The following is a 27,261-nucleotide window of genomic DNA, read 5'->3' on the forward strand; positions in this document are numbered from 1 at the left end:
ATAGCATTGTCTACTCTGAAGACCTTGTTTCCACTCCAGATTTTTCCATGACCGTGCCGAATGGCTGATGCACAGGAAGAGTAATTGAATGTACTAAAATTGTTGACAAATTTAACACGTAATAAAAAAATGATGGCATGATATAATTCACATATAAGATGACTGGCTAACCAGGGTGGCATTGCAAAATTCACATATATGATGCCTGGCTAGACAAGATGGCATTGCATGATTCACATATACGATAAAGAAACTAAATAGATGGCATTGACACAAAGCATGTCTAAACTAAGCAGATGACATCTTTAATGTATACAGTAAGCAATGCAAGGCACCATATGCATGATATTACCAACATCAGCATGCCAAGTTAGAGCGAAGACCTCATGGGGTAAATAGGAGTGGTCTTCTCCTTCTGAATCCCCCTTAGAACAGTTATCTTCCTCTTGATTACGATCCGAAATGGGTGGAGGGGGGCTGCCTTTGCGCCCACCATGGAACGACGTCTGCATGAAATTTTATTGCCACGCAAGGCTCGTCTCTTTTGCTCTACATGATCAGTTCCATTGTGTACAATAACTGGCATGCATAGGAATAAAACATAGTGAGATTATGTAAGGAGTGCATGCACAAATCCAGAGTGATGGTAGGAAACTCTGGATAGACCCAAAACCAATGATAGCAGGCAGATAATAGCTTTAGTTAAAAAATACAGATAATGGCTCCTTTAATGTTTGTTTGCACCCAACATGAAACTCATAGTAGACACTAGAGATTAACCAGATAGTAGACAGATAGTACTGATTGCTGCCCCAATATGTACCCCACAACCATTTAAAAACTCAAGTTTCAGCATTAGTTTGGACCTGACTCAGAGTCTAATAGGTGAACACGACGATAATGTAGCATGTCATCATATTAAGCGACGCATAACGTAAGCAAACACGGAAGAGTGCGACCTCTCTTGCGGACCCATGTAGTCCTCAAGGTCATCTGCTTAGTTGATGATGGTAATGCAGTTGCCGTGGCTGCCGGCGGCGGGGAAGAAGATCTGAGGCGGCGAAAGACAGTCTGGAGAGCGGATCCCTGCTGTGGTGAACCCTTCCGTCGTTGGAGCAGCTGAGCTGGGGTGGAACACAGCGCCGCAGGAGCAGTACAAACCACACAAGGTTTTCTTTGACACATATCTGTAACAGAAGTAATTGAGTAAGGGCTTGTTTGAATTTGAGGATTCTAACAATGCAGGGATAGGAAATAGACAGGAATAGGATAGGAATGCACGTGCAACACATAGAATTTAAAAACATAGGATTTTCTGCCAATCTGGGTGTTTGATTCACAACAATTGGAAGATCACAGGATGCAAAAAAGCATGGTGAGATTAAGTCAAACCACAAGAAAATGTACGGTTATAATGCTATTATGCTACTATCTCTTAGTCTTGTGCTTGATGAATAGGAATATGAAAAGGAGGAGAAGTGGAAATTAGAATTCCTACGGTTTTTCTTTCAAGGAGACACTAAAGGAACAAATCCTACAGTTTTCCTTTGCTCCATTCCTTTGCACCAAATTCATGAAAAGTAGTACCGTAGGAAACTTTCCAATTCCGATGTTTTTCATTCACTTTTCCTTTCAAGCACTGGCGATTCTAGTAGGCAGGCTTGAGCAAGGAAATCCTACACTAAAAAATGTTTTTGTGCTACTTCTATTACTTTGGACCCAGGCCACTGCCATACTAGCTCAACTCCCAGGCCCATCGACAAATGCACAGCTCAAACGCGCAGAGATAAATAATGATGGCGTTCAAGAGAGTCGATCACGGATAGCTAAGTTGCCTGGTACCTCACTGCTTGTCATATAGTAGGATAAAATAATCGTATTTCCCGTTACTACGAGTGCTCAGTGGACAATATATATAACATGTAGAGTAAAAAGAGATGCAACAAGTGTACAACCTCTTTGGCGAAGCCATGTCGATCTCAGCATGATTGGGTTGGCCGGTGAGGATGCTCCGGCTGACTTTGCTGTCGGAGGAGGGGAAGAAGATCTTAGGCGTCTGGAGATGGAGCCTGAGGTACTGCTCCGCTGTGATGGAGGGTTTCGTCGTTGGAGCAGGTCCGGTGAGTTGTACGACGCCGAGGCTGAAGCAGGACAAGAGAGACAACGAACAACGTTAACCTGAGTAGAATTCTAATAACATCTCCAATACATGACGTAAAATACATAACCACAAAGTGCTAGATGTAATATACATCAGCCGCTCATCTCTGAACTTAACTGTCGAAACTGAATTTAACTGTCAAAACTGAACTTAACTATCGAAACTGAACTTAACTGTCGAAACTGAATTTTGCTGTCGAAACTGAATTTTGCTGTCGAAACTGAACGCACTAGCAAGGTGAGGCTACACGTCGGTCGACTGACTTTTTCATCTCTGGTCAGTCGATTTTGCAGCCGTTGGATACGAAATCAAGGGCCTGCGGTTCATCTTCAACCTCCACCCCCCTGAGCCACCAGCCACCACTGGCCAAACAGCAGCCCCCCGTCGCCCGCGGCCGGCGGTGCGCCGCCCCGCCCGCCCCGAAAACACTCCCCACAACCGGTCCGCCGCCACCCCGGCCATCCCTGTAGGCCCCCCCGTGCCGAGCTTTTTCTCCGGCGATCCCCACGCCACCGCCCCGCCACCGCCGGCGACCACCGCCCCCATCCTGAACCCTAAGATAGATAGTGGGGTACCTCTCCGGCGAGCCCCCCTCCCCGCTGCGGCTGGTTCTTCCTTCACCCCGGCGAGCCCCCCCCCACCCCCTGAAAATTGACTGACCCAAAAGTCGATTCAGTCGACTGAAGTGTAGCTAAATCGGAGCAGCATCGCAAGCAAGAGCAAGAGCGAGAGCAGCAGTGTGAGCAAGAGCAATAGCAAGAGAAGACCAGGCAAGGGACCGAGAGCAAGAGCAGAGCAGCAGCGCGAGCGAGAGCTAAAGCAGCAGCAGCTCCTACTGATGTGGACGTCGCCGCCGATGGAGCGACACCGTGGAGGAAGTGGCCGGCGACGCCGCCGTGGATGGAGCCGCGCCGTGTCGGCTCGGGACCGAGCGCCGGCAGCGCCGTGAGATCGAATCAAGAAGAAAATGCGGCGATTAGTGTACAACCTCATTGGTGGCGCCGATTAGGCCGCAGCTTCATCCGAGGAAACGGTGATGATGATGCTCTTCCGGTGGTGCAGGTGAAGACGGCGGTGTGGGAATGGAGGTGGCGCAAAAGACGAGGGGAACGTCGGGGCAGCTCCTTGGGGGTGGAGGACGGGGTGGCTGAACCGGTGGGACGATGAGATCGACGACGGATCCTCATCCGGTACAGTGGATGAGGGACATTGAGGTGTTGCAGTGGACGACGTCGTCGGGGAAGAGGCTCCGGCTGGGTGGCGGACGGAGCAGGGTGTGGGGTTTTGTCGTGGGTTTTCGCGGCCTCGGTGTATGAATGGGTGGGCGGATGGGATGGCAGTGGGGAACCATGGCTTAGAGACGCGCTTGTCCGAAATGTGGGGTAAGTTAGGAAAGTACCCCCACCGATTTGAGGCGGTTCTTTCGGTTCAGGGGTACGACGGGCATTTCGCGTGTCGGGATTTCACAGGAGGTGGGAGTTTTCGCGCGCGTTGTAATTTCGGAATAGCAAGGCGCGGGTTGAGATGGAGGGAGTTGTCGGAGCAAAACGAGACAAAGATATATCTTAAATATTTTGGGCTAACAAGGCGCGGGTTGAAGAGGCGGGAGTTTCGTAGCACGATAGACAGAGACGCTACCTTGAATTTTCAGCATAACAAGGCGCGGCTTGAAATTTCGGAAGAACAAGCTTAACGTGTACCCAAAAAAAGACAATTTGCACCTCAACATGCACAACACACACACAAACACCATTTAGACTAGAGTAAGGTACACGTGCATTGCACGCATGAGATTTGGCAACCAAATTATGAATAAATACCACATTATAGCATGCAAGCTTTGAGTCATATATGCATGATGTAGATGTTCGTTTAATTCTTATAGTTCATTTCATTCAAAATCATCTAGTTTTTATAAGAAAGCTAATCTATTTTTAAGATTCATGGAATTGTGCGCCGTAAGACATAAAGTAAAAACAAATAATGGCAAATCATGTAGAAAAACATTTGGGCAATTCTGATACGGAAGATTCTAGAACAAATAAGAAGTGCTTGTGTTTTGATGTTTGTGCATTATGCTTAAGTTCGACCATGGAGTCTTCTAGAGTATACATGTGGCGAAATCTGGTGGAATCTAGATGATATCCAACGGCCAGTAGTGCTCAAATTTGCCATCTTTGGACCATCGGATTCGCCTCATCCAACGACCATCTTTCAAAGTTAAAGTTACCCACACACAATAAAAAAAATATAATATATATATATAGGGGTATAGATATAGACATGTGATGCGAAAGCCGCCCATCATCTCCAATTAGAATAGTGTGTCCATGCAAGGATGCGACGTGGCCAAATGATGTCTGCCATCGGTATCTCAAATTCAAATCAGTCTGACCTTGTTCAATGTGTATACATTACAACATGCTCATTTCCATACCACACCGCGCAGATCTCCGTTATATTCATGCATGCATGGGTTTCAAACATCAGGATCTCTTATTCAAATATTTGAATTCAACTTTACATTGATTATGACCTCAACTATTCTTTTACACCCACACAGTAGTCTTCTCTTTTATAATTGTACCACTAACTTTGTCTCGTGCATGCATGCACACACACTACCGGTCGACATTATCCATCACACGCATACAATCTTTTTCTTCAGGTCGGTCTCCCATGAAGGCACACACCCACACACATCCCCCTCTCCATCATATCGGGCATTCTTTATCTCTCACGCGTGCATGCGCAACGATCGATGTTCCTCTATGTATGTGTGTATATAGCTAGGTCTTTGATAGTTTTCCACACAAACCGATCAATCGATATATCCAGTGAGGTCTCACCCTCTTTCCCGCGTCCACATCGATCAATCTATACCTCTCTATATAGGATTAACATATATAGCTAATACACCCACATTAATTATATATCCAACGTCCCCCTCTCATCATCCATGCTTTCCGCTTCATCTCTCAGACGCGTGCACAATGGCGAAGACAGGGGGCAGTAAGGGCCCTGCCCCCTCCCCCCTAACATCACTATATATCGAGGCTAATATGAATGTGATCATTAGACAATTGCTGCTAAAAATGGTTTAAGTTCATGAATTGACCCTCCTCGTAAAGGATTAGCAATGCTTGGCCCCCTAGCTCATTTATTTTTCATGGCTCCGCCACTGCGCGCAACAGCGCACGTGCTCGCCCCCTCTCTCTAAATATCGATCTCGCACTTGTGCATTCCTTCATAGTCTCCCTCCACTCGGCCCCTCGCACCATCTTCTAGCCCCCCACCGGATTTTGCCACATGAACAATGTAGCAGACTCCATGGTTGAACTTAAGCATAATGCACAAACCTCAAAACAACAGTGTTCTCTTTTGTTCTAGAATCTTCCGTATCATAACTGCCCAAACTTTTTTTCTAGTTGAATTGCCATTATTTGTTTTTACTTTATGCTTTACAACGCACAATTCCATGAATCATAAAATAGATCAAGGGCTTCTTTGATTCAAAGGATTCTCAAAGGAATTTTGCAGGATTCTAATCATTAGGAATTTTCCTATCTTGGTTGTTTGATTCGTAGGATTGTAAACCATAGGAATTTTTCCATATGATTCATTTGCACTAGATTTCAAAGGAAACATCCCATCCACTCAAACCTCTTTGAAAGAATTCTACGTTTTTTCTATGCACAATCAAACACTCGTACAATCCTGTAGGATTCAAGACGACATTCCACTATAATCCCATGTTTTTCCTATTCCCACGTTCTTAGCTTTTTTATAAAAACTAATTGATTTTGAATGAGATGAACTATACGAATTAAACGAAGGGCTACATCAGGCATATATGACTCAGAGCTTACATGCTATAGTGTGGTATTTATTCATAATTTGGTTGCAAAATCTGATGCGTGCAATGGACGTGTACCTTACTAGTACTTCGAGTATGTGCAAAACACGTAAATTAGAATACCAATGGCACGCTACACAGTGTCACTCTTACAGTTCATGAAGCCACGTGGCACATGTGGAGGCATTGTCGCGACCTCCTTGCGTGGATTGATCACAGTGACGTGCTGCTGGTTCCAGAAGAATGTACTCGTCCTCCCTGAGCCATACTGGCGGTACATGCACGAAGCGAAGATGTGCACGCACGCCACGCACGCACTCATTCCCTCGCATGCACACGCGGGTACACGGGCGGACGCAATTTTGTACCAAGATCCACCCCATGTGATAATTTGACGCTGCAAAGTCGTTCACTTCATTGATGGTCAATTAATACAGCACATGCAAATTGAGTGGACGTGAGGGCGGAAGAAAGACATTATTACTCCACTGCGCGCATGCGAGTAGTTAAATCGTGGGTTGCTAGTAGTACTTCCATTGGTCTCCTTCGTATTTTGTGACAATTTTTGACAGTAACATAATATTTACGCATTTGAGCAGTGTAGTACTTAAATTTATGTTCCGCTAAACTCATCGGGAGCCGTTTCAGGCCTCGAAACCAAAACCATCAATTAAGCTTTACCTTGTTCCCATCACATTCGAAAGCCTGCTCACACCTACTAGTACGTACCAAACCTGAACGTGTTCCCACTATGCAGGTATTAGTACTAGTGCTAGTACTTAGGTTATAAAAAGGGGAACTACCTAACCGAAAATTACTCTACCTTTTCTCCTCATAAGTGCTTCTTCTTCGTCCGTCGTTGCCATGGCCGGTGAGCAGAGCTCCATGTCGAGAACTACTCGTACTAAGGGAGTGGCAACCAAGGCTGCACAAAAAAAATAGAGGGCTCGCCGCCACGCAGAGACCTCGAAAGATCTCTCACGGGCAGGCGATGCCTCCCAGGAGCGCCCTAGCCGCGGAGGCGAACATGCCGAGCCGGCGGAGCTGCAGTCGTTATCCCTCGACGGCATGCCCGATCAGCTCAATAAGCAGAAGGAGTTCATCCAAGGCTTGATGGAATTGCTAAAGGAGAGCCTCGACGACATGCCCGCTGAGCTCAATCAGCAGGGGGAGTTGACCGCCGGCTTGGTGATGCTGCTGAAGAAGAGCATTGCCTCGGAGAAGAAGGCGACCGGCGAAATCCTGCGACTTCAGGAGGACAAGGCGAAGCTCTGCCACGAGATCGACCTGTTGAAGGAGAAGAACACCGGCTGGAAGAAGCTGCATGAGAATAGTAGTTCCTCGATGAAGATGCTGCAGGCCCTCGTCATGGAACAGAAGGAGGAGTTGGCGAAGCTCCGCATCGAGCACCCGGCTGCTATCAAGGTACGTAATGCAGCCGTGGAACAGATGATGAAGGCTCGCGTTGAGAAATCCCGCGTCATGGACAGAATGAAGAAGATGGCGGAGGAGACGCGCAAGGAGATGGAGGTCGTGGAGGCGATGAAGAAGCAGTTACGACTCCGCGGCGAATTACATCATTTGGGGTGATAATCTTCCTTCTTCTTTTGCTCCTGTGTTTCATCTTTTGCTTCTGGTGTTTCACCGCACGTGTCACGTTCTCTGCGAGGCATGAATAGAACAATGTTTTTTTGAGGGAATGAATAGAACAATGCTAACAATGAGATGACTAGCAAATTAGATCATTTTTTATCACCATATGGCACTGGGCTGCCGTGTTTCGTGCTCCTCCGTCGCAGTACTACTCCAGTGGAAAACTTGAGTATACCGCATGGTTCTTTGCTCCTCCTCGATCAGGTCGTCGGCGCATTTATAGGAGCAATCAAATCACAAGGCCCCGCCTTCCAGGAGTACTGAGCCGTCAAATCACAAAGGCCCTCGCCTCTCGTGAAACCGACCAAGCTAGACTGCCCCGCCCTCTAGCCTTTTAAAAAATGTATACTTTTGTATAGCCGTAGTATCGATGGATTGCGCCATGGAGCAAAACTTGAAATTAAAAAAAAGGTGGTACATATAGAGAGCGCTCGTCGCCAAATTATGCATATAGTACTATTAAAAAGGCTAGTCACAATAATGGTGTCCAGCACAACCCACCCCTCAAATAAAACTAAGAGGGTGCTTGGATACGTTTTACTCCCATGACTAAAAGTAGTGGGACTAAAACATGCTAGCCTCACCCATGCTTGGATCCAAATACTAAAAAGGCTAAAATCAAGTTAATGAGCATTTATTATCCTCCAAACCCTCCAATCCAGAACTCGCCTGTGTTAAAGGAGAGGAGTTAAATGAGTAGAGAGAGGACTAATCCACCTTTTAGTAGGGGTACCCCTGACTAAAAAAAATTAGTCTCAAGACTAGTTTTAGCCCCTCTTTAGTCAGGGGTGCTTGGAACTTTAGCCTCTTAAAGAGACTATTTTTAGTCAGACTAAAATAAGTCCCTTGGATCCAAGAACCCTCTAAGCATCCTGGAATTATTTGATAAAACTAAGCACCCTGAAATTCTTTGACAACTAAACTGCTGGCTATATGATGTTGGCCATATATATTGTACGTATATAATGTGAAGAAACGAGTGGTAGTACTATACCAACTAAAAGATGAAATGTAAGAAATACTAGTATGTACGTACTGAAGTGTTAAACTAACGAGAATAAACATAACATAGTTCTGCTGGGGGCTCATCACAACACACCCCTCAAATTAAATTAAGCACACCTGAAATTAAACTTTGCAACTATTCCGGTAGACACTGCATTAGAACCACCATGAGCAACGACACTGCCACCTTACTTGGAGTCCTCGTCCACGTCCTCGACTTCGTCCTTGTCCCTCTTCCTCTTGGCCGATACTTCTTTGCTTGAACCGCACACTTGGCTGTTGCTCTTCATCCAACCCTTGTTGATATTGAAGCAAAGGTAGCCATCCATTGCAGCGTAGTGGATGTGGTCTATATCTAGTACATTCCGCTGCCATGCATGACGATGAAACATGTATGGAGGTTTCTCCAGTTTACCGTACGAAGGATGAACCATGGCTCCTGCCAGGGTCAGCACTGAAGGTTGACGAGAGGACACCAGCCGATTCTTCTAGAGGTCGAAGGTGTTGCCTACAACGAGGCCTATCGGACGCAGGACTTCTTTGTCGTTACCAAAGTCTACAGTAACAAATTTGACTAGGTTGCTCTCGAGGAAGTCCTTAAAATCCTGGCACTCAACGTCGGCATGGCATATGTGGTAGACCAAGCATAAGTCATGCACGCAAACCTGGATCACGGCGGGCTTCTTCCTCTCTTCGTCCTTTACATCCTTCTCTCGTCCCAGGACTATGGTGTACTCAACATATAGCCCAGCGACCCACTCATCATCTGAGTCATCGAACATGCGTCTGAAGCGAGAAAGGCATCCTTTCACCGTCGCGGAAGAACGGGTGTAGATGACGTCAAACTCATCGCCGGTGATGGTTCTAACCTTGTACTCACCGCCGATTGTGGAGATTTGGGACGCCATGGATTTGGGAGGAGGGTTAGGATTAGTGGAACTGTCGTAATGTGAATGGATGGGACGACTAGGAGCGAACCGTCGTAGTATTGAAGGACGCGCGGGGACGAGTAGGAGCGAACTGCCAGCGTGCGAACGGCAGGGTAGTGGCTTTCCATTCTCCCATGATACGGGCTTCCAAGAGCCCTTGGATCTGAGATCGAACGGTTGCATGGCGTGATTCTAGACCTATGGGTGAATATCCCATCCTAGAGGGTTATTCTGCAAATTTTCAGCAACTTAGCAAGCGACCGTTTGATCTCAGATCCAAGGGCTGCCAGCAGCCCGTATCATGGTCGCGCCTACCACGACCGTCGCGTCACTCGCGCGGTCGCGCCCTTGGAGGTTTAACACGGTGCGTTAGGCTATCTGATGTTGGCATGTCATACATAGTCATCACTTAGTCACTCATACTACAACAAGGTTGGCTATAAGTGTAATTTTTTTACTCCTCGCTATCTCTTTCTTCGTACTCCCTCCGTCCCATAATATAAGAACATTTTTGACACTAGTGTAGTGCCAAAAACGTTCTTATATTATGGGACATAGGGAGTACTAGTATTTATTGCATTTGCCAAGGAGTGACCTCTTCCAATGAAATGCTGTTGCTAAGTTTGCTTCATTTAATTAGCTATAGACTCAAAATTGTCTTTTCACCTAGGTACATGCGCTTAGCACCGTTTCTTCCTTGGGTCACCAAACTAGTCTCTCTCTTCTTGATTAACTTGCCACATCAGACTTTATGCCTATGTGGCAAGCTTAAGCACCTATAGGAGCAAGTAAAAGTAAGTACAATAGTGCGGTTTACATGGCATTTTTGCATATGTGGAGGAAAGAGAGGCAAGGAAAAAGTGGAGAAGTGGGCTCTCATGAAAGAGCCAGCCTCTACTACATGGTGGAGCATTGGGAGAGGCACCTGTATGGAGGTGGTCAGGAATCGGGAGACTCACGCCGGTCGTAGTGCCGCAGTTAAAATGATAATGGCAAGTCAAATCACAGGGCCCCACCTGTCTAGCAGTAACTCGCTGTCAAATCACACAGCCCTACGTTTGCAGCAGCCTACTCCCTCGTCTTCTCGCGTCTCTGTCGAACCGACTAGGCGGAACTGCCCCGCCTACCGCGCAGGAAAAGCCCCGCCCTCGACTTTTAAATACAACTACATCCGCTTAAGAATCCAATGATATACTTTTTGTGACATAGTAACTCATATTTAGTTAGTCAAATGGATGACCTAGAACTACGTGCAGGCCCTATAAACCGAGACGCCTAAAAATAAAAAAACCGAGATGGAGAGGGTAGTTCAGCACGTATCTTTTTAGATCAATATTGTCGGGATTCACCAAGAGCAAAACCAAGTGGTAGGCTGCTCCTGTCGTGTTGGCGTAGCAACTCAAGCAGGGTCAGTCCGCACACGAAATGGCGACACACTTAACAGGACCCCTTTGGCCGACATGTGGCTCATCCACCTTCTTGTTCCATGTGCGATGCACCAAATTACAGTTCGGAGCATCGGTTGGAATTGGAGGCACCCCGGTCGTAGCGCCGCAGTAGTAGAAAATAAGCGATGAGGAGTCAAATCACAAAGCCCCACCTTTCCCGCATTAAGCTGGACGGATGAAGCAACCATCATTTCACTCTAGGGGACAAGAGCATAAAGAAAAGAGAAAACAATGATGCATGCGGCAGCTACCTAGGGCACCCTAGGGTAGGGGTCTCCCTCGTCTTCTCGCGTCTCTGTCGAACCGACTAGGCGGAACTGCCCCGCCGCCTACCACGCAGGAAAAGACCCGCCCTCGACTTTTAAATAGTATACAGTATACTAATTTTGTATCCATGGATTGCACCCGCGCCATGGAGCAAACCGTCTAGAAAACGGCGGTACACATGTATGGAGTATACAGCACGCCCGTCGCGTTCGCGTCGCACCCCAGACGGTCGGTCGGTCTGGCACGCTGCTCTCCGAATGGAACGCACGTCATATTGCGTTTGCACACACATGTGGGACGACAATTGAGAACCGACCATAGGCACACTCCCCGGCCCCGCAAGTCGGGTGACTTAATAGAAGAGGGAGACGAGCGATAGTACTAGAGAAGTGTTGTACTACGTTCGTGCCTGGACGATCCCTGCAAGACACGGAAGATCAGTTCGTCCATGCATGTGACCAGACTCCAGCAGACACGCCTGGATTGGCTATCGCTACATATCGTGCAGGCTGTGTTGTACATGGCTGTAGTTGTGGTGAGAAATCTAAAAAAGGTTTCTTGTCATCTCGCAAAATTAGGTGTCATGTGCTTCGGATCACTGCGAGTGTTAAACAGCGACAACTGAGTTGGGCTAGTCATTGGGGGCACATGCACGAACAGTGACTACTCGGCTGCCATCTAGGTCAAGCCGGCTATGTTAATTAGGACATTTATCGACGGACCCCTTTTCTACGAGTTTATCTTTAATTTGAGCTTTGTTCCTCGTCTAGTTTGTCCGTCGGGATTCATGTTGTCTCCTTTGGGCAGTGAGGTTATGATTTCTTGTCATGTGGCATTTTTTCATGTTATATGTTATAATCCGGCGCTTCAGATCAAAATGACAACTGCGCCTCCGGGCCACGTGCATGAAGACTTCTCGATAGTCATTGACGAGGTCAAGCCGGCTCCGGTAGACAAAAGAAAACTAGTACTACTCCACTATATAGGCAGGAGCCTCCGCGCTTGCTTGCTAGTGTTGCTCTCTTCACACTGTCTCGGCCTCTCCAGATCTAAACACGACAGCGGGTGGCCACACTCTCTCTCTCTCTGCTCACCGCTGGTCACAGATCCAGCCGGATCCTCTCCACCGGGGAAGGTGAGAAGGTGCAACGTTCATGCGGTTGTCCTTGGCGACGGCTCTTACCCACTGCTGGGCGCGTCCCGATCAGCCTGCCTTGCCGTTCTCTCCCAAGCACCGCTGGAGAGGGAGGGCCTCCGACCCCTTCTTCCTCGCAGCCGTAGTGTGGGCAGATCCGGCCTCCCGCGGCCCACCTAGCGACATCCAGGCGACCATCAGGTATAACTTCCTTCGAAACCGGCCTTGCTCTACTTCCCAAGCTCTTGACGTCGCTGCATTTGTATCTTTTACTATTTCTCAGGCCCCCTCGTAGATAGGATCGATCAGCTGCTCGAAAACCACCTAATTTTTTACGTTTAAGAGGTAAAACTAGTTCATGCACTCGAATCTAGTACTACTTGGTTCAAACAAGGAAGAAATGGGGTGGGGGTGGGGGAGGATTTGTTACCTGAATCTAGGTCTTGGTCGAAAAAGGAAATAATGGGGGCGAAAAGTAGCAGAGACTGGCTATCCAACTGGTCTCTAGGTCTAATAGGGAAATAAAGGGAAACGCAGTACAAACTCAATATAAACCCGATCTATTGGTTGAAAAAGGAAAGAAAGTGGGGACTGGGGGACAAGTCAATAGAGTAAGTCCAGCACTAGATTTGCTAGCCTCACACATTATAAGGTGGCTATACCGAACAAAAATGGGACCAACCCAGATATCCTAATATGATGTTTGTTGCCCCGAGCCACTCTTATGTAATGCCACTAGTAAAATGTAGCAGTCGCACTGTTAAAAGTAAGGACACGTTAAACCAATGTTGTTTTCAATGTAATGCCTCCAGTAATATGAATCAATGGCACTTCTTTACATGTCCTGCTAAAATTTCCCATTAAGATAAGTTGGTTCTTTTCATTAGAAATGCAACTGTCCTGGTCCGCCTACTCTCCCGTGCCCAAAGTAATGTCGTATTTAACGGTTGTCATAGTTAATCCTAATGCCCACACTAATATCTAGCAATGCCAGTGCTTTAGAAATTGCTACTGTCCTTGTAGGATTGCCATTCCGATAAGGAACATGCTTCTTTTCATTTGATGCATGTTTCATCACTTGTTAGTCACCCTCCTTTCCACCTTTTTTGTGCAAACAGAGATATACATTTCACGCTCGATCTTAGTTGAACTGCACAAATGATATCCAAATTATAGTTGAGCATTCCAGGAGCTTCACAACCAACCTTGATGTTGCTCAATTTTATTGCAACTAATGAAGAAGAAGCTCTGTGGGTTTCGTTTTCTGATGGAAATGGAAGCGGGCCTGGAGCCCTTTTCTTAAAAAAAATTGAAGAAGAAGCTGCTAGCTCACGGGACATTGCTTCATTTTAGGTGAACTGCACCAAAAGGTCCCATGAATTGAATCATCCATGTTGGTGACTGAAAGAGCCAGCTTCAGCATCCCAGTCTAAGCACCCCCGGCCTCCATCCTTGCGACGCACGGTACACCTCGTTTGCCACCTGCTCGACCCTAGTGTCACTGATAAAATGAAGTAATAATACAGTTAAAATAGAGCGAGTGTCATCTCTATCATTTCATTTCCAATGTAGATAAAGAAAGTGCTTCTCTTTGTTAATGTATGTTTCATCAACTAGTCCCATTGTTAATGTTTAAGCGTTTCTGCAAACTGGGGTGCTTAATTTTAGTTGATATGTACAAAAATAGAGATTTGAATGTCTCAAGGCGCCTCCTTGTACTACAGCTGTACACTGATGTTCATCACTGGCAGAAGGTGTATCTGGGAGACTTGGGACAATGTCCAGTATGAGGCGTACCGTATGAGGCGTCGCAGGGCCCATCTCGCCCTCGCAGCATGGCATACTATGATACTATCGCAATATTTTCTTCTATTTATTTTGTGTGTTTCATCAACTAGTGCCACTATAATGTAATCACGCTTTTTCATTATCTGTGCAAACAGGGTTATTCAGCTGCATTTTGGTGGAATTGCACAAATGTACGTATGGAACCGGCATATATGCAGAGTGCGAGGTGTGCCAAGTAAAAATTACCGACACCAACCATGCTGCATGAACGCATTGGCATCCACCACCACTAGTGGGATGTGTGGCGCTCTTTGTGGACGGATCTTTCTCGGCAGCAAATCATCTAACCAAAAACTAGTAGCTTATATTGGCAGTTTTCTAGGGAGTACTCTTTTCCGAAAGAAGCACTAATCTATTTTTCTTTATTTGTACACTGTGTCACAACTTTGACCCAAAGGTCCAGAGCTATTTTAGGGTGATTGGCGTAGTACTCAGAGACTGATTGTAAGCATGATTTTCATTAGCTGTCACACTGATTGTAAGCATGAGCAGGTGGAAGATTAGGTTAGTGCGAAGCTTACCTTAAACCCTACCGCCGCCGTTGAAACGAGGCGAGCGTCGAGGGAACCGTGGAGAACGGCGGGGAAGCGACGTCGCGCCATCCGGCCTCCTCTTGCGGTGGGAGAACGAATACTCCTGTGGCTCCGGCTGGCTCTGCACCCTCACGAATAGCACACCATACTCGATCGATTCGTTATCCTCTGGGTGCTCGACCTTCGACCTGTACGCCACCACCTCCGCCTGATTGTCGCCTCGGGCGAATCTGTCTGCTCCATCGCCCAGAGGAGATACTCAATGAACTCGGACGACTGCGGCGTGACTGCCGCCGAGGAGTACATGTACATCCCCCAGAGGCCTCACCGCCCCACCGTACTCCCATCGCTGGCCTAGCCATCCCTCTACTCACCCACACCTGCTGTTATTCTCCGGCGACGGCAGACGAACCAGTAAACCCTCGTACAGTCGTACTCCTCTCCGCGCGGGCTTTCACTGCCGCGCCTTCCCCGGCTCCCCGTCGTACCCTTCCTAGGCCTCCCCGTCGTCCACCGCCCTGGCGCTCTCGCCGCGGCCTGGTCAACGTGGTCAACGACCGACATGCATCTGAAGTGGACTGTACGTGGAGAGGCCGACAACTGGGTCCACGACCGCACGCAAGGAAATGCCTCCTTATTACGCGCAAAATAATGATTCCTCCACCTGACATCAGGGACCCACCGAAAGGGCCTCTGTATTTCGCGAAAAAAAACGTTACCGCCGCTGACAGCTCGGACCCACCAGCTATATCTTCGCATGCAAGGAAGTGCCTCCTTATTACGCACAAACAAAATGAATACTCCCCCTGCTAGCTGGGACCCACCATGGTGGGAGGCTGACTTGTGGGCCTACTAAGTTGACTGGGACGGGGGCCTTTGTCAACTTTAGTCAATATGAATGATTCTAGCTCCAGTGACCGTACGATGTCCATCCAACGGCCGTAGTGCTTCTTCAACCTCTGGTCTTGTTGCTCCAGCTGCCCAAAGCAGCGCCGGTCGTGCCGCATGCTCCTGCCTCCCGTGGCCGGCTGTGCTGCCGCGGAGGCCTCACCGCCCCCTACTATTCCCACCGTTGGCCAAGCCCTGCGGCGACAGCAGCCTCACACCGCAGCCGAACCAGTGAACCCTCGTACTACTCTCCGCGCGGGCTTCCACTGCCGCGTCTTCCCCGGCTCTGCGTCGTCCCCTTCCTAGGCCTCGCTGTCGTGCACCGCCGTGGTGCTCTCCACGCGGCGTGGTCAACGTGGTCAAGGAACGACTTCCATCGGAAGAGTACTGTACGTGGAGAGGCTGACAGCTGGGTCCACGGCCACAACCCAGTTTTTTTGTGATTTGCCAAGTAAGTCGCTTTGTCAGGCCTGTTGGGCTGCAAATCTTTCAAGACGAGGAGAGATTTCATTCGGCTGGCCGAGAAAATGGCCCATCAGTAATGAGAAATGGGCAGTACATTTTTAAAACACATCAAACCGGCAATTAGTTTCAAATTTTTTTTTTTCATTTCGAGATTTTAAATTACATTAATTTTTATGCATGGAGAATTTGTTGGATTTTATATTGATATACATTTATTTTTAAAATCAGTTTGAACGTGAGTCGAAATTTCGGGATTAAAAACAGTTCGGAGCGCACCGAAATATGCAAAATTTCGTACAATTTTTTAACCATGGCCACAATATGGGCTGTAATGCTAACAAAAAGAATATGGGCTCCAAAAAAAACTTAATAATTAGCAAATGGGCTGTAAATTATTAGAAATAATGGCAGATGGGCTGTATGCTATTTTCCACAGATTTGAGGCTTTCCTAAAAAAAGGTTGACGCACAAGCAGTGACTGTTGGATGGCCATCCAACGGCCGTCGTGCTTCTTCAATCTCTGCTCTTCCTGCTCCAGCCGCTCAAACAAGCGCCGGCGGGACTGCCTGCTCCCTCCTCCCCGCGGCCGGCTCTGCTGCCGCACACGCCTCACCGCCCCACCGTACTCCCATCGCTGGCCTAGCCATCCCTCTACTCACCCACACCTGCTGTTATTCTCCGGCAACGGCAGATGAACCAGTAAACCCTCGTACAGTCGTACTCCCCTCCGCGTGGGAAACAACTGCCGAGTCTTCCCTGCCTCCGTGTCATTCCCTTCCTAGGCCTCGCCGTCGTCCACCGCTCTGGTGCTCTCGGCACGGCCTGGTCAATGTGGTCAACGACCGACATGCATCTGAAGTGGACTGTACGTGGAGAGGCCGACAGCTGGGTCCACGGCCGCACGCAAGGAAATGCCTCCTTATTACGCGCAAAATAATGATTCCTCCACCTGACATCAGGGACCCACCGAAAGGGCCTCTGTATTTCGCAAAAAAAAGTTACCGCCACTGACAGCTCGGACCCACCAGCTATATCTTCGCACGCAAGGAAGTGCCTCCTTATTACGCACAAAAAAATTGAATACTCCCCTTGCTAGCTGGGACCCACCATGATGGGAGGCTGACTTGTGGGCCTACTAAGTTGACTGGGACGGGGGCCTTTGTCAACTTTAGTCAATATGAACGATTCTAGCTCCAGTGACCGTACCATGTCCATCGAACGGCCGTAGTGCTTCTTCAACCTCTGGTCTTCTTGCTCCAGCCGCCCAAAGCAGCGCCGATCATGTCGCATGCTCCTATCTCCCGTGGCTGGCTGTGCTGCCGCGGAGGCCTCACCGCCCCTACTATTCCCACTGCTGGCCAGGCCCTGCGGCGACGGCAGCCTCACACCACAGCCGAACCAGTGAACCCTCGTACTCCTCTCCGCACGGGCTTTCACTGCCGCGTCTTCCCCGGCTCCCCGTCGTCCCCTTCCTAGGCCTCGCCGTCGTCCACCGCCCTGGTGCTCTCGGTGCGGCGTGGTCAACGTGGTCAAGGAACGACTTCCATCGGACTTGGACTGTACATGGAGAGGCTGTCAGCTGGGTCCACGGCCGCAGCAAGGAAGTGCCTCCTTATTACGCGGAAAATAATGATTCTTCCACCTGACAGCTGGGACCCACCGGACAGGCCACAGTATTTCGCGAAAAAAACATTTCCCCCTCACTGCTGGGACCCACCAGCTACATCTTCGCACGCAAGGAAGTGCGTCCGGGCAAAAAAACGATTCACCCTCCTGACTGCTGGGACCCACCAGCTACATCTTCGTCGGCAAGGAAGTGCCTGACAGTCGGGACACACCTGGTCGAAGCGTACGTAGCGTTGTCATTCTGGTCGCAAACGTGTATGTACATATATACTGGTGGATGTAGAGGCGCACACGTGTCGTAGTAGAGGCGCGTACGTGTCGTAGTAGAGGCGCGCACGTAGCATGTACACGTACGTACAGCGGCCAGGGTGCAAGAAAGAAAATACGACCATGTATGAGTACATACGGGCGGGGTCTCGAACGCCTACTCGCGCATACGTACGGCCAGGGCTCGTGTACATGGCTGGGTCGGAACAGAGAAACAACATCGTAGTCGTGTTCATTGGGAGGCAACGAAATGCGTCGAGTTCATGGGGAGGCAACGGAATGCGTCGTGTTCATCGGGAGGCAACGGAACGCGCGGGAGCCAACCGCTGGGTCGGAACGGAATGTGTGGTCGTGTTCATCGGGAGGGCTTGGACGGAACAGGCGATGGAAACGAGGCCTGGCGTACCGCACAATGGAGGAAACAGACCTCCTACGTTCGGAACGGGGTCCTGTTGATCGGGAGGGGTGTGGCGTACCGCAAAACGGAGGAAACGGACCTCCTACGGTCGAAACGGGGGTCCTGTTGATCGGGAGGGGTGTGGCGTACCGCAAAACACGGACCTCCTATGGTCGAAACGGGGCTCCTGTTGATCGGGAGGGGTGTGGCATACCGCAAAACGGACAAAACGGACCTCCTACGGTCGAAACAGGGGTCCTGTTCATCGGGAGGGGTGTGGCGTACCGCAAAACGGGACTTCATGGGATACTGTTCATCTGCACCGTCGACCTCCTCCAGCCTCCACGGGCTACCGTCGACCTCCTTCCAGCCACCACGGGCTCCTGTTCATCCAGCCTCCACCGCGCGCTACTCCACTGGCTACTGTGCAACCACCCCTCCACGGGCACCCCTCCACCGTCTACTGTTCATCCAGCCCTCCACACCACGGGCACCCCTCCACCATCTACTGTTCATCTAGCCCTCCACCACACCACGGGGTCCTGTTCATCCAGAGGCAACGCCACCGCTCACTGTTCATCCAACCCCCCCCCCCCCCCCCGCAACGCTCACTGTTCATCCCAGAGGCAGCATCGGTCGGCTTCAGTTAGCAGCAGTAGCGAAGGAATCACTCGATCGGGTTCAGCTAACAGCCATCGATCGATCGGGTTCAGATAACAAGATGCATCGGAACCTAGCATGAAGGTGAACATGAGACCACGAGCATAACCGAAACAACAACAAAAGTAGCAAACAAGCAGACAGATATTGGGCGAACTTTTATTAAATAAATAGAAACCATGGCTACTACATGGCTATCATTCAAGTGGCTGTTGTGGCTTTCCTGGGGGTGACGAAGACTCCGGGAAGAAGTGCGGTGAAGCCGCGGAACGAAACGCCGAACAGTTCTCCCTCGGAGGGGGCTGATAAGGGCAAGGACACCACTGTCATTTTCATAGTGTGAACACCTTATGAAAATGACACAAACAAGAACATATCGATGAGACAAAGAAGTGAGCGTTGGTTTCACCTCAATCGGAGTTTTCACCTCAATCGGAGTTACAGTCATGAAGTTATGAGGTGTAGAAGATCAGGGACCAATCTGTGAATATTTTCATCACCAACAAGTCCCTGGCGGCTGAAATAGAGAACGCTTTTGAGCGGATCGCGTTTTCTGCAAGAGAAAGCGTATTTTTGGCCGCAACAGAAGCAGAATACACTTTCCGTCTTGGAAAGCGTACCTCCAAGAAAGACGTTTCCACTTATACACGTGGACCAGGGGTGGAAGAGGCTTACAGGCGGGGTCAACGCGGCAAGAGGAGGGGGCCGACTGGATCGTCTTCTTCCCTGCGCCTCTGTTCCTCTCATGAACAAAGGAGGAGCAGGGCAGGGAAGTGGCCAAGGGGCCGGCCAGCTCCGGCGATCCCCGGCCCGACCGAGGGCACCGGCGGGACCGTGGGGCCGCACCGCACCCGTTAAGGGACAAAGGAGGCGCCAGTGAGGAGTGGGGTGGTGGGGAAAGGTGGCGCCAGGAGGAGGACCGGGACGGGCAGGCGGTGGTGCTCTCCGACGAAGCAGGCACTCCGGTGAGGGGGCAAGTGGGTGGGAGACTCGTGGGGAGGAGGGGGAATCGTTGGACGTGGAGGGGAGGCAAGGGGAGGCCTGTGGTGCTCGGACTCAAGCCGAGGTCGAGGCGGCCATGGAGGATGACGGCGAACTCCGGCGAGATGTGGCGATTCCAGTGGACTAGGCGAGGGACGAGTGAGTGAGGTGAGGAGGGCTTGGGCACGCCTTAAATAGGCTGCGAGGAGGGTTCTAGAGCATCACAAGCGAGCTTGAGCAGTGCACTAATGGTGGACAGATGATGGGCACGACACGGGCACGACGATGGCGACCACACCATAGCGATTCAGGGCGGGGTAGCGATGCAGGGTAATGAATTCGAGCACGGGATAGCTTCTGGACAAGGTTTAAGGTCGAGACTATGCGGGAGACGACGGGAACAGTGGCCGGAACGAGCCACATCACGCAATTAGGCATGACGCAAGCGTGATCACCACGGGCTCTGGAGCAAATTGCTCGTTTTGGCCGAAACGACCATGTCTAGTAGATAGACCATCGTGCCCTGAGTATAAATGAAAAAAGAATTTGGTCCAGGGGCAAAGAAGTGATTTGGAGAAGGTGCCAAATCATTTTGGCAGCAAGGTATTTGTGCTGCGGGAAGACAAACACAGGAGGAGGCAGAGGCTGAGCTTTGGCATGGTGTGATCGGACACGAAGGTGATCACCTCTGCAAATTTGCAGCTCATTAGGATGAAGATAAATGGTACTTGTTGTAGAAACCACCATAATGGCCAGAATTAGAGATTTGGATGATGCACTCATATGAAGATGCAAGTTGAGCTTAAATTGGGCATGGCCCAATTATTTGGAGATATGAAGATGCCCAAAAAGTTTCAGGGCATTTGGATGAACCAAACTAGCACTTGCTTAACAAAGCATCTCTTTGGACAGAATTTTGGAAAAATTGCACAGGGCAAATGGATTGATGAATTGAGCCAAAACTTGGTGGGGGTAGTTGATATGGATGGGAGAATGTCTGGAAAATTTTCAACTTAAATGAAGCAATATAAAACATAGTTGCTTCACAAACTAAAAATCTGACCAAAAACTAAGATTTTGAGCTGGGCTCACATGGATGAGTTACATGAGCTCATATTAGGTGGAGAGTGATGATTTGATCAAATGAATGATGTGGCAAAGTTTCAACTCATTTGGACATGCCTAGAATATACTTCCTTCACAAAGTTCCTTCCTGGACAGAAACTTTGGAAAATAGCTGAAAAATATTTACTAGGCAAATGAGTATGAAAATTTGCACAGGGCAATGATATGTACAGGAAAAGATGTCCAAAATGTTTGGGGTCAATCAAGAAAAGATAAATGACACTTGCTTCACATAGTGCCATTTAGGAAAGAATAGGAAAAGAATTATTGGAGGATTATTTTTGAACATGGAAATGAAATGTTTTGCCATATTTGAAGAAGATAGGACCCAAACAATTTATGACAATTATTTGGGAATTTTGGGAGTGACAGAAATATAGGTTGCTTCACAACCTAGGGTTTAAAGGGTTATTCCTTTAATAGAAAAAATAATATTTCCAAGAAAAGGAATATTGGATTAGGTCAAGGATGAAAATGACATGATCTTGGGATGATGATGGGGATGACAAGCCACTATAAAACCTAGGAAGACATGATCTTCCCAAGTTTCAGAACCACATAGCCACGGCAAAGCAAATCAAATCAAGAAATTCAAGAAAATCATCAGAAAAAGAAAAGGGAAAAATCCAGGGTGTTACAAACCTCCCCCCCTTAAAGAAATCTCGTCCTCGAGATTTGGTTGCTCAGGGATAAATAAATCTTCTGACTTGAAGAAACCATTTCCAACTCGGGTTTCTTTTATTCATTCTCATATAATATGTTCCCGCTGAATTGGATCTGACTAACTGCCTTGATCTGGGGTGGTTTGCTTCACCGTATCTGACATTATGACAGATCTTTCCTCATATGTTCCTGTTCATACCGACTCAAATTTTTCTTCATGACTACTGGCTTAGCTGGGGTCCAAAATATTATCATTACTGACATACGTGTCCTTCTCGATATTGATCCTTGCTGGAGATGTTATTCTTGTATCGAGTACCGAGAATATTCTATGGAGTTGGGAACACATCTTCCCGTGGAATAAGGATCTCTTCTATCCAGGCATCGTGCTGCTCGAATATATGCATACCTTCTGAGTTCAAAAACAGTGATGCGAATCATACCCGTTCTTCTAACGGATTCTGACATCTTGCAGGAGTTTCTGACTTATCTTGACTGGCTTCACAGTCTTGAGTATCCAATTTGTACCAAAGGTTTAACTGTCGCTTGACGTGACTGATAGAAAAATGCACCATCTCCTGATGACAACATTTGCAGACTTGACTGGCGGTGATCTTGCCAAAGAATCTCGCTCACGGCAGGCTATTCTTTAATCTATCCCCATATGTGAGAAATAACAATCCTCAAAGTATGTGCTCTCACACTGATTCTTCATTTTGCCGGTATACTCATGGGGATAGTAGATTGTGCAATGCTTTATCACAGTTACTGAGGTCAATATGTTGACCTGTTCTTGGGTAGGATTTGACATACTCGGGTATTCACTGCTGACAGTTCTGAGCATACTGTGGACTGAGCTGGTTGCCTTGCTACGAGGTCCTTACCATAATGGAGTAGACCTCTTAGGCATATCCTCACTTGGGTTTGATGTGGAATAAGACTGTCTTGGGCGTACATACCACATTTTTCACACAATACTCCGGCATACCTGTATTGTCGGTCTTGCTCTTTCATTATTTTGTTCTTCATCTGGATCTTTAACTGAAAGAGCGGGGCCTCATATATCCTTGATTATTTTCACGGCCCTGAGTACTGTCCTGTGCAATACCTTGCAATTCATACTCTGGTCTTATTCATGTCTCCAGTCTTGGTATATTTATCCGGTGCACGTGTGTTTACACAGATCTCAATACTATTCTTGATTATGCCAAACAGTGACCGGATTAATAACATCACCTTGTCGTGTGTGCGGGACTGATCTTGATACCCACTGCCAAGATAGTTGCCTCAATGTTGTCTTTCTTCAAGACTTCTTGATTCTTGCATCACTCACCGACTTTCTTTCTCTTGCATAACCGGTGAGGTTGTCGGATGCGTACCATGAATTTTTCCATGTGCGAAGGACTTGCATGAAGTTGACATCCTACTCACTGTTGCAAATCTGACACTTGGAAACACTGTCATATGCTGACAACTCACTGTTTAATATCTTGTACCAGTGCCGTACTGAAGAAGACTGGGCAGCTTGCGTTGGAAGCCACCGGGGTATCATGCTGAGAAAGACTGGATGGCTTGTGCTCGAAGCTTTCGGCGGATATCTTGCTGAGGAAGACTGGGTAGCATACCTTGTAAGCTTCCCCACTTAAAGACTTGCTAGGAAGACTCGGTACCTTATGCCAGAAGCTTGTGCAGTATTGTACTGAAGAAGACTGAATATCTTGCACGCGAAATCATTCATACCTTACTGATCCTGACTGAGGAATATTGCATTGTATGTTTCGCTGATAAATTGTGGAGAAGGACTGGACTGATTTTCCTTGCGAACGAGATGACATATATATACATATTCTTGACATTCCGGCTGCTGATTACTTGTATAACCAGAATTGTCTGACCATCCTTGTTGCTGAATTTATTGCATATCCAGATTGATTTCTGGGTGTCGCATGATTTAAATCTAACTCAGGCAGAATCAATCTCGTGTACTAACTATACCTTTGACTTGAAATACATGTTGGAATTGGATCCAATTTTGTTCTCCTGCTGGTTTAACCATTGCTGCAATAAGGATGGATCTCTCACGAGTACTTGTTACTAAAAATCTGAGCAGAATATAATTTGTATCCAGACCGGATGTCTGAAATACAATGTTGTCAGCTGGAAATCTCATTGCTTTTAACAGAGTTCCTTGGTGTATATCTTTACTTCTCATGGCTTCTTCTGATCCGGTGTCGGTTGATGAGCAATTTTCCATAAGCATGAGAAAACGATCGATTGCAACAAAGCACACAACAAACAAGCTACAAAACTACTCCACACAAGCACACACAAGCATGATACTAGAGCAAATGCACATGCACTACATGAAGGACTACACCCTATGCTTGAGCAAACGCTTGGGAGCTGACGAAGAGGCTAAGGGAGTAGAGAGTGGAACTGCTGACTCCGAAACTCCGGATGGACGAGGCGGAGGGGTTGGAGAAGCAGGCGGAGATTGAGGTAGGGGAGCACCAAGCAATCTCCTGGCTCGAGTGGCGTCATGGACTAATTCGGAAATAAGAAGACTCTCGGCCGTCATGTAATGGGACATGGTGAAGATAGCCGGGTCTTCTTGGGGGTTGACATACGGGAACTTGATCCGCTTAGGGTTCTCGGCGATGGTGGGATAGAACTGGTAAGCACGATTCTCTTGCACCATGCTCTCTTGATGACGAAGACCGATGATTGCTGCCATTGCGGCAAGCTGGACGGCATGCTCGGGAGTAGGGCCGTAACCACCGTGGAAATTGTAGGTGTGCTTACCAATAGGAATCGGGGCTGACAGATGGACATGAGCAACATACTCCAGGATTCTTCCTGCGGCAGAAAACTGGAATACCTGATAATGGGGTGGATCTCCATGGGGATAAATGCTACGCCACATGTCGCCAAGGAGGGTGGCAAAGCTGAGAGGTGCAGGAGTGGGATTAAACGCAATAGGAACAGCACCGGGAGCTCTGGAGAGGGCACTGAACTCATGGAGGCTGACTGCCATCTACGCACAAAAGAGGGGTTAGGGGCAACCGAAATAAGACTATATGCAGCAAACAAATGCAACAACCAAATGTAGCAAGCATGGGAAACAACCAGACCCTGTACTATCGTTTTCTAACGTTCCAGCGTACTAGGACGCTCTACAGCGATAACTGCTCTGATACCAAGCGATGTGGCACCCCAGCTCAGAGAAACCGAAACGCCCCATATTCCAGCCCAGAGATCAAGGTTAAGTCATCTGGAATACGGCACTGCTTAGCATAGAACAAACCAGCTCTCTTATTACAACACGAATATGAATACAAGGTCTCCGATATTACAATGAATAACACTGGCACGGCGACACTACGCTAACCATAGTTGTTCTTGAAGGAAATATGCCCTAGAGGCAATAATAAAGTTGTTATTTATATTTCCTTATATCATGATAAATGTTTATTATTCATGCTAGAATTGTATTAACCGGAAACTTAGTACATGTGTGAATACATAGACAAAACAGAGTGTCCCTAGTATGCCTCTACTTGACTAGCTCGTTGATCAAAAGATGGTTATGTTTCCTGACCATAGACATGTGTTGTCATTTGATGAACGGGATCACATCGTTAGAGAATGATGTGATGGACAAGACCCATCCATTAGCTTAGCATAATGATCGTTTAGTTTTATTGCTATTGCTTTCTTCATGACTTATACATGTTCCTCTGACTATGAGATTATGCAACTCCCGAATACCGGAGGAACACCTTGTGTGCTATCAAACGTCACAACATAACTGGGTGATTATAAAGATGCTCTACAAGTGTCTCCGAAGGTGTTTGTTGGGTTGGCATAGATCAAGATTAGGATTTGTCACTCCATGTATCGGAAAGGTATCTCTGGGCCCTCTCGGTAATGCACATCACTATATGCCTTGCAAGCAATGTGAATAATGAGTTAGTTACAAGATGATGCATTACGGAACGAGTAAAGAGACTTGTCGGTAACGAGATTGAACTAGGTATGAGGATACCGATGATCGAATCTCAGGCAAGTAACATACCGATGACAAAGGGAATGACGTATGTTGTTATGCGGTTTGACCGATAAAGATCTTCGTAGAATATGTAGGAACCAATATGAGCATCCAGGTTCCGCTATTGGTTATTCACCGGAGATGTGTCTCGGTCATGTCTACATAGTTCTCGAACCTGTAGGGTCCGCACGCTTAAGGTTTGATGATGATTTGTATTATGAGTTGTGTGTTTTGGTGACCGAAGTTTGTTCGGAGTCCCAGATGAGATCACAGACATGACGAGGAGTCTCGAAATGGTCGAGAGGTAAAGATTCATATATTGGAAAGTTATATTCGTACATCGGAATGGTTCCGAGTGATTCGGATATTTTACCGGAGTACCGAGGGTTACCGGAACCCCCCGGGGGAAATATTGGGCCTTAGTGGGCCTTAGTGCAGAGAGAGGAGGGCCGCAAGGGGTGGCCGCGCCCCCCCATGGCAGTCCGAGTTGGACTAGGGGGAGGGGGCGGCGCCCCCCTTTCCCTCTCCCTCTTCCTCTCCTTCCTTTTCCCTCCGGTGGAGAAAGGAAAAGGGGGGGGCGAATCCTACTTGGACTAGGAGTCCAAGTAGGACTGCCCCCATGGGGCGCCCCTCCTGGCCGCCGGCCTCCTCCTCCCCTCCTTTATATAAGGGGGCGGGGGGCACCCCAAAGGCACACCAAGAATTCTCTTAGCCATGTGCGGTGCCCCCCTCCACAGTTTACTCCTCCGATCATAGTGTCGTAGTGCTTAGGCGAAGCCCTGCGTGGATCACATCACCGTCACCGTCACCACGTTGTCGTGCTGATGGAACTCTCTCTCAACCCTCTACTGGATCAAGAGTTCGAGGGACGTCATCGAGCTGAACGTGTGCTGAACATGGAGGTGTCGTACGTTCGATACATGGATCGATTGGATCGTGAAGACGTTCGACTACATCAACCGCGTTAATATAACGCTTCCGCTTTCGGTCTACGGGGGTACGTGGACACACTCTCTCCCTCTCGTTGCTATGCATCTCCTAGATAGAACTTGCGTGATCGTAGGAATTTTTTTGAAATTGCATGCTACGTTCCCCAATAGTGGCATCCGAGCTAGGTCTATGCGTAGATGATATGCACAAGTAGAACACAAAGAGTTGTGGGCGATAATAGTCATGCTGCTTACCCCCAATGTCTTATTTTGATTCGGTGGTATTGTTGGACCAAGCGGCCCAGACCGACATTACATGACCGCGTACATGAGACTGGTTCTACTGACATGCTTTGCACACAGGTGGCTGAAGGGTG

The sequence above is a fragment of the Aegilops tauschii genome, chromosome 3 (genome assembly GCF_002575655.3).
Source record: "Aegilops tauschii subsp. strangulata cultivar AL8/78 chromosome 3, Aet v6.0, whole genome shotgun sequence".
Classification (NCBI taxonomy): domain Eukaryota; kingdom Viridiplantae; phylum Streptophyta; class Magnoliopsida; order Poales; family Poaceae; genus Aegilops; species Aegilops tauschii.